Raw genomic sequence first — 9,190 nt, 5'->3', positions numbered from 1 at the left:
TCTTCCTGGGACATAGCTATAGTCCCACCTTTAGGCTCTTAAGACATATCAGTGTCCTTAAAATAAATTCCCCCTGTGATAGGCTGAATAATGTCTCCTCAAAGATGTCCCTGTCCTAAGCCCCAGAACCTGTGAATGCTACCTTATTTGGCAAAAGGGATTCTGTCAGTGCAATTAAGTTAAGGATGCTGAGATAAGAAGATGATCCAGATGGGTCTGATGGAATCGTTGAGGTCCTTGTAAGAGGGAGGCAGGAGGGCTAGACTCTGAGCAGGCCAAGTAACAACAGAAGCAGAGACCAGAGCAATGCACTTCAAACACAGAGGAGGGGGCCACTGCCAGATGTGCAGAAGACCTCTGGGAGCTGGAAAAGACAAGGACAACTTTCCTTCTCTCAAGTCCCCAGAAGGAACCAAACCTGCTGGCATCTTGATTTTAGTTCCTTTAGACTCGTTTTGGGTTTCTGACTTCTAGAACTGCAAGAGAGTAATTTGTGTTATTTTAATCTACTATGTTGTGGTGGTTTATTATGGCAGCAATAGGGAGCTAATATACCTCCTCCCCACTCCCAACTTTAAAAAAAAAAAGTTCATTTATCTATTATGTGCAACGACAAAAATCTAAATACCATAGTCTTCATAGTAAGATACCATACACTTTATTTAGTAGACACACTGCCAGGTTTGGGGTGGGAGAAAAACATTGTCACATTAAATGTATACATTGATTTAAACACACGGCTTTGGGAAGTGAAAAAAGATGCATGGTTAGACTTATTAAAATGAGGCAATATACCCTGCAAGTCACAACTCAACCATCTCTGTCTCTGTGAAGCATTCTCTTATTCATCACAATAATGAGCTATCTCCTTTTAAGCTCATGCTTCAAGCCTTGCATCATCCTCTATTGCAGCAATTGTCACCCTGTGTAATACTTGTAATTTTACCTATTTTTCCCCCAGGCAGACTGTGAGAGCCTTGTCACACATGTGGTACATCACTTGGTACCTGCACATAGATGAAGAAATAAATGTACATCCAATTCCTGTCCTCAGCAAATTCCCACGAAGTAGAAACACATATGTTACTATACAAATCAAACTTTTCAAAGTACCATAATAAATTATATAAACAAATGTCCCTAAAGTACAGGGTATGTTTTCTATACATCAAAATTTGCAATAACAGGAGAGCAGAGTTGAAGGAAAGTTTGGGAGGGTTCTCATAAGAGGTAGTATTCAAACTCAAACATCTCAGTCTTGAAGAATGAGTGGAATGTGAAGAGGCAGGGAAGAGGGAGAGGGAGAAGATTCAAGGAAAAGAAGTATAACACAATCAGAAAAAATCACCATGGAAAGCAGATACAACAAGCACTAGAAAACAAGCAAGGGGTCCACTGCAGCTATAGTATATGCCAGGATGTCGGGACTCACTAGTGAGGTAAAAGGCCATAGGATGGGTTACACATGGAAGGATCACTTAGGTAGATATAATAGGGTGAGAGTAGATACAAGCCAATGCAAAGGGAAGAATTGTAGATGACTCCAAGGTCATGAGTCACAAATGTAGATTCCAGAAATATTCTGGTATTATATGCAAATTGCAATCCAATAAACATTTTTCAAGTGGATAAATGAACAAGTAAATGATCTATGAAACAAATGAGTGATGAATGAATAAATCAATAAATAAGTTTTTGGCCCAAACAGTGACAAGTGGACACAAGATTAAAGTTAAAGATACATAGAACCTTTTACCCAGAATTGGATCTGGGCCGAAAAATGTTTAGGGAACTGAGGTCGAAGATGCTTTTCCCACCAAGGTATTCGCCTCAGTACAATGTGCCTGCCCTCCGTGAGCTTCAAATCTAGTAGCAACAGATAAATGCTTAAAATCCAACAGATGTCCCTTACGGGGTATTTAAAACATGTCAGGTGAGCTGACTCAGTGCCAATAGAGTATTCTGTAGAAGACTCCTGAGTCACTGGGTGCTCATAAGCCGCTGATAGCAAGAAACAGTGACAGAGAGACGCTGGAAGTCAGAGCAGCAAGACACACAATACAGAGCCTCTCACACTGGGAGCAAAGACAGCCTCTAGGGCCTCCCATTCAGCACCCAGATGCTTGAGGCCTTTCCAACATTACTAAAATGGTTTCGTTCTTGGCTATAATTCCCCACCCCGCCCCCACCACATACATCCCTCAGTCTCAACTTTAATTTAAAGAATCTGTTCTGTCTTGTCTTACTTATTTGGTAAACACAACGATGCTTCATCAAATAGAGTGCTTTCTCTGTTTCAGGAAGAAAACTAAGCCATCTCTGTTAGTCCTACCAAGAGACCCATTTTCTTTGTTATTTTGAAACATGGTAGAAGAGCTAAGTGAATGAAAGGATGCAGTATGTTGACACACATATTTTGCAAAGATTTTTTTTCTCAAAGCTCAAATGTAGTCTAGGCAGAAGGACCTATCTGAGCTCTCTGATGTTCCTGGCTTCTGGGGCTCCTTCTCAATTTGTTTCCCTTCTTGGGGATTTCAGCCAGACTCATGTCTGCTATTTGGGGTTTCTATACTGACAGCGAAAGCTCCCCGGTGGCTGTTTCATTCAACCACTTTTACTGGGGCATTAGCTCAGTCTGCAGTGGTAGAAAACCAGGTCAGTTCTATAATACTAAACAGACATTCCCACAATTTCAGAAGAGGATCTTTTGTCCAATCTGCTCCCTCAGTTTCTCTGTCTGTTAACTAGGACTTACAGGCTGGACTACATCAATGGCTCCTACATTTCTTTGAACTATAACCATTTACCAGAATCTTCTGAGAGACAGGAAATTTGGGGGGTAAGGCAGGGAGGTGCTAAGATTTGGAAGACTTTATAGAGTTCATGGAATCCCTGAAACTCATCCACAGTCACCAAGATAAAGGTCTAGGAACCCCAAATTAAGAACCAATTGCTCTAACACCCTGAGACTCCATGCAGGCTGTCAAAGTGGGAAGCACACACAGTCACTTTGGAGCCTCTGTCTGCAGAAGAGATCAGGCTGACAGCTGTCTGAACCACGGTTCTGTGAGCAGCAGGTGTGCGCTCATCCCCCTCTGTAGCTGCTGAACAAATGCACCAAAGTCAAGACAGATCTTGAATTAAGCGAGTCAAACTATTCCAGACTCAGACAATGGGAACACTCTGTGCACCTTCCAAGTGTCCTGCAAACCAGAGATTGTCTAGCCTCCAATGGTAAGTTCCACGTGCAAATGAAGAAGCTGTCAGTCACCTCCGTTTGTCTGGAGATCAGCCTCCCACCTTATCATGAAGCACTGACTGTCTGCTGATGAGAACATCACCCATGTTCAAGCAAGTGGCCTTTCTCATCCCAGTTCCATGGGATTGACACATAACTCTGTCATGCTCAGATTTATCTGCTGTTTTTCTAACCATGAGCTGCTGTTCCACAAGCACACAGCCAGACAATTGTCTCAGTTTTTCCAGCAAATCCTTTGAATCCTCACATCTTGTCGCCAAAGCGGACTCACTCCTCTGGAGTCTCCCTCCTCCCTCTTTTTTCTCTCTCAATTATGAAATTATCAAACATGCGCAAACATGGAAAGAATAGGCAAACAAGCCTGTGTCCCCTCATCTATCCAACAATTATTGACATTATGCTCAATTCATTTCTCACTCCCTCCATATGTATATTTCCCACCGAAATATAAAGAAGTAAGCTACAATGATGAGTGCACTTCACTTGTGTATACTTTAACATCTATCTCCTAAAAATAATGATATTCTCCTAACTACAATGCTATAGTCATGCGTAAGACAATTAACAGTCATTCTTAATGTTATCTCATATCTGGCCCAAAATCAAATTCCACAGTGGTTTCCAAATTTACATTTGTGATTTTTGTTTTCTAAATCATCACTTTTGGTTGACACAGTTTTTCAGTCCTTTAGACTACAGCAATCCGCAGAGCACACTCTTTTCATGACATTGACTTTGTAAAGACTTCAGGCCAACCGTCCTTTTGGCTGTCCCACATTCTGAATTTGTGCAACTATTTCTTGTTGTCCTATTCATGCTCCTCTGTCCCCTGTATATCCTATAGATGTTAAGTTTGGTCTGAAGCCTTTATCAATCTCAAGTTAATACATCTGGCAGGAATATGTCACAAATACCTCGCATACATTTGTATCACAGCAGGAGTACACAATGCTTCCGTTAGTAGTTATATTTTCTTTGACTAGGTGGGTAGGGTGGACGCCTCCAGTTTTCACTAATGCAAAGACACATCTGACCCTTATAACTCATAAGAAAACTGTGAAAGTGATACTTAGGCCACATGACTATACTGTTTCCCCAAGAATTTTGCACCTACTGGTTTAGTATCCATTTATACAGCCCTGACTGAATCAATTACTACAAAATGTATCACCTCCCTTCTGGAGTTACCCAATGCAAAGGGTCAGTCCTCCTCTCACATTCAAATGAGGTGAGACTGACATTAGATCTATTCTCCATTGCCATTGCTTCCTGTTGTCACACAATGTCACTGCTGAAGTCTGCCCCTGCCCAGTTCTGGTGGTTCTGGTCCAACTTGGGATACTACCTGTATCTGCTGAATAGGCTGCTGTGTTCCACAAAGAAGACCAGCTCCAGCCCAGCAGAGCCAAGTGAAGTAGGCATGCCCCTCTCCTATCTTCTCCTCTCTGGTTCTGGTTCACACTCTTATCTCGGCACTTAACCCCAATTCTCAGTCAGTTCTTGCGTCTGCCACCTTACAAACCTCATGACAAAACTGACACAACTCTGTTCCCAAAGACAAATGCTATAGGGCAGGCAAGTCATCCTTTTTCACTAAACAAAATGGTTCTGTTGACTCTACCTTTCCTCATGCACCCTTTTATTTTTACTGAAACAGGTTCTTATTGGCCTTGAACCTGTGATCCTCCTGCTTTTACCTCCCTGGTGCTAGGTTTACAGAAATGCACCATGACATCTAGCCTCTTCTTTTCAAAATTAATTTATTTTTCATGTCTTATTGCATTTATTTTAGGTCCTTGAAAAAGCATACTACTATGATATATAACACATATTGGAAAATTAAAGCTCTGTCATCTGAGAAGACCCAAATCTGCCTATCCTAATGTTCTCCAAAGAGAACATTATTAGGACTCTTATGCAGTGGTGTGCTGGTAAATGTTTAAGAACTCTCTCCCAAGTGGGGAAAGGTCTTTAGATTTGTACAGTTCGCTGATTTCCATCACAAACTGATTCCTACTACAAACAGATTTGGGGTTTGCCACCACAATTGGCTGTCCTGACAGAGCACTTGCAACTCCAGCAGACAACTGTGTTTACCATAATCACCACCTTTTTCTTCATGCCTTTGCTGCTTAAATATACATGCGGGAAAACCTAAGGTTTAATTGAGTCACCATTCTTTATGAAGTAATAATACCAAAGGTGTTTGTTTGTTTTGTTGTTTTGTTTTAGTTTTTGCTTAATACTATGTGCATGAATGTCATCAGTGTTGTTCAGAGTAACCATAGTGACAATTTCCATGGAAGTATAAAGCATCAGTGTGTAAATACCACAGGTCACTTGGACATTTGGATCATTAATGAATATCCTGTTGGGTCTGTATTTCTGGGGTTTTTTCTTTTGGTTTTTTTTGGGGGGAGGCGGGATTGGTGGTACTGGGGTTTGAACTCAGGGCCTCACACTTGCTAGGCAGGCACTTTACCACTGAGCCACTCCACCAGCTGGGTCTGTATTTCTGATCTGAGTTTTTGGTTAGTAGAATAAGTGTATCTTCAACTTTTGGTGATACAAACTTTCAGAACAGTTTACCAAATTATCTTCCCTCCCACTGTGCATGACATTTTGCTCTACTCCGTGTTGTCAGTTGTTACTGCCAGTCTATTTAACATTAGCCTTTGCAGAGAATGCATAAAGATGTTTCATTGTGTTTTAAAGTTTATTTTTCTGATTACTAATTAGCATATTGTATATTGTTTCGGACATTTGAATTTCCTCTGAGTTTCAACATCTATCTCTCTCTTACATTTGTTTGTAGGAGGTATTGTCACACAATTTTTATTCGAGTCCTCGGCTACCTATATGAATTGCCAGTCTCTTCTTCCTCAGTCACTTGGCTTTGAAAATGCTGTGTCTTTTGTGAATATACATTTATAACTTTCCTCTCATGATTAGGGCTTTTGTATTCTTTAAAAAAATTCTACTCCCAATTAAAACAACAAAATTCATAGTAGAAACTGGAAAATGATATTGGAAATTTGAAAAAAGGGTGACTTGTCTTATGTAAGAGTGGCCTCATGCACCTTTCTAAGGGAAGCCAGGCTCAGTAACATTGTGCCCTTCTGACATTGTCTCCTCCAAGTGATTTTAAGGCATCTGAACCACTCCTAGAGAAGCCACCTTCAATGATCCAAAGTTATCTCTGGGTCCTATAGGAAGAGAAAAACACATGCATGGATTTAACCTCTATTGGGCCCTTCAGTGTGCTCTCCATTATATAGTGCCTGCAATTGATGTCATGCTTACGTGATGTGCACACGTTCATATGCTGCTCTTTTAGCTATTAATGTACCTTCTTCATAAGGTTACTTATGAACCTTATGACTATATATGTTAAGCCAGTCAACCAATGAATTAACCTTCCCCTGAAACTTAGTAATTTTCAGTCATATTAGAGAATAAAATGCAAAAGCTGTGTGTAAAGCTCACTTTCAGGCAATTCTACAGAGTAAATAAGCTCTGGTTTAACTAGACATAGTGAATTTTTCTGCACAGACAGCATCATCATCATCAGAGCTACCATTTATTGGGTTTCTATAATTGCAACGCGCTTTACATACATTATACCTGATCTTCAAAACAGCTCTACAAGGTAGGTTCTATTATCTCCAACTTTATGAGAAAACTAAAGCTCAGCATGATTCAATTGTATGTCCAAGGTCACACATCTAGTAAAAAGTGGAACCCAAAGTCAACCCAGATCTCTTGAGCTCCAAAGCCTATGCTTTTTTCCCCTATTCTGCCTTTCCAAATAGATGTAAAGCCTAGGTTTGGGTTTCTGTAACTCGTTGGACTCTGGGCTGCCAAAGAGTTACTCTTCAATTGGTCTTCATTTAGTGGAACTAGCCTGGGGACTCCAACACCACCTTCTCAAATCTCTGTCTCCCATCTTTATTTATACAAAGTAATCTTTAATTTCAACCTCTGTTTATTTTCTCCAACTATGTTTATGCCAAGAAAACAGTAAAAAAAAATTAATAAGGCACTTTTTGGTGATAACTTTAAAACCTGTAAGATAGATATAGGAAGGAGGATCCAGAACCATGAATGCCCATTTCCTGGGCTTGCCATCAATCAAACTTGAAATGTTTAACTGTTCCCCACTGTGTACTACAAGAGAATGATCACAATATCCCATTGCTTTCTGTTTTGACAACATATAATCCATCTCATCCAACTCACCTGTTGGAAGCAATGGTTCCACTAAGCAAGCCAGGAGATAATAAATACAGAACAAAACCCTTCCTGGACGTGGTTCATTCATCATGTCTCCGAGAGGAGCAGGTATGAGTACGGAATTATTCCATGTAACCGCCAGGAAGGGACAGTCCACCAGATTGGCTTCTCCATATCTCTTTAGTTTCAGGCTACAGAATTATAAATTTCTTTCTCTTCTATTGAGCATGTAAGTGCTAAAACCTTCTCACTCTGAGTCAGTACTCCCTCTCATCAAGAGGTACCCCAAAAGACAGAATTTTCACATATGTCTTTCAAGTTGTTTATTTGCCTACTTTGAAAAAAGAGAAGGCAACCAACATTTACTGAGCACTGGGTAGGACATCTGTTTCCTCATTTAACAGCTATAATAGCCCTAAGAGGTGAGCATTGCAGTCCTGTTTTTACAGAGGGATTATATCTTTTGCTTAAGAACATACAAGGATCATGTGGCAGAGTTGAAAAGTAATCCCAGGTTTGTATGACCCTCCTTCTAAAAATGTCTCTTCTTTCTCCTTGAGAGCAGGAATCTACAGTCTAGGAACTGAATATCATTTTAGACCTCTAGAGATTTTGAGCTAAAAAAGAGCCTTATCAAATTATCTACTTCCTTTATCTCTCCTATTAGCCACAATGACTTATTCTTCCTAGGCCAAGCCCTTTGTGCTAGCAGTAGTCCTACTTAAGAAAGTACATCAAAACTCAAATATAGGAGCTGGTGAAAAGGCTCTAGTGGTACAGGGCCTGCCTAGCAAGCATGAATCCCTGAGTTCAAAACCCTAGTACCAAAAAAACCTCAAATATGGGACTGGCATGGTGGTACATACCTGTAATCTTAAGTAGAAGCAGGAGAATCATGAATTTGAGGCCAGTGAGCTCCAAGTCAGCCTCAGCTATAGAGTAAGATCCTGTCTCACAAAAAAAAAAAAATTAAGCATGTAGAGTGATATTATGATTACAAATTTTGTATCTTATCTATTATTTTATCTTTAATTACTACTATAAGTATTATTTCTATTATCTATCACTATATTAGTTTGAAAATTCTAACGTAGTCCAATCTACTTGATTCACAGCTAAAAAGAATCAAGCCTAGCAAGGGTGAGCAATTTGTCCAGGTCACACCATGTCTAAGTGATTTTGGTAAAGCAACTTTTGGTCCCATAATGTTCAATTACCAGTCCTGGGCTGGGAGAAAGATTTGCTCCTAGTATCTCCGGAATTATCTCCTCTACCTGAAAATCTTCGTGCTACCTTATTTCCTAAGTCTACATTTTCCATGGGTAGAGACCACTTCTATCCCCACCCTACTGAGGGCCTCTCTTCCCAGTTACCTCAAGGACAAAGGAGTTCCAACCTCACTCAGATGAAAATGCCTAGGCACAAAAGTTAGCTGCAGAAGAATAGTCATTCCCAAATAGCTTGTTCTCAGGATTCTTTATATTCTTCAAAATTACTGAGAACCGAAAGATCGCCAAACAAAACAAACAAAACATTAGTGAGAAGAATGGCATTGTGTTGTGTGTTTGCAAACCTCTTTACAGTTTGCCATAATAGAAGACAGCTGGATCCTCATAACTGCTTCTCATTCTATTCATTGTGACATCACATGTCCCGAAACCTCTGGAAAGGTAACCTGCACAGTCATGAAAGAGTGAG

Source organism: Castor canadensis, chromosome 13, assembly GCF_047511655.1.
Source record: "Castor canadensis chromosome 13, mCasCan1.hap1v2, whole genome shotgun sequence".
In the NCBI taxonomy this organism is placed as follows: Eukaryota; Metazoa; Chordata; class Mammalia; order Rodentia; family Castoridae; genus Castor; species Castor canadensis.
The sequence above is the reverse complement of the archived record's forward strand: the minus strand, read 5'-3'. Positions refer to the sequence as shown.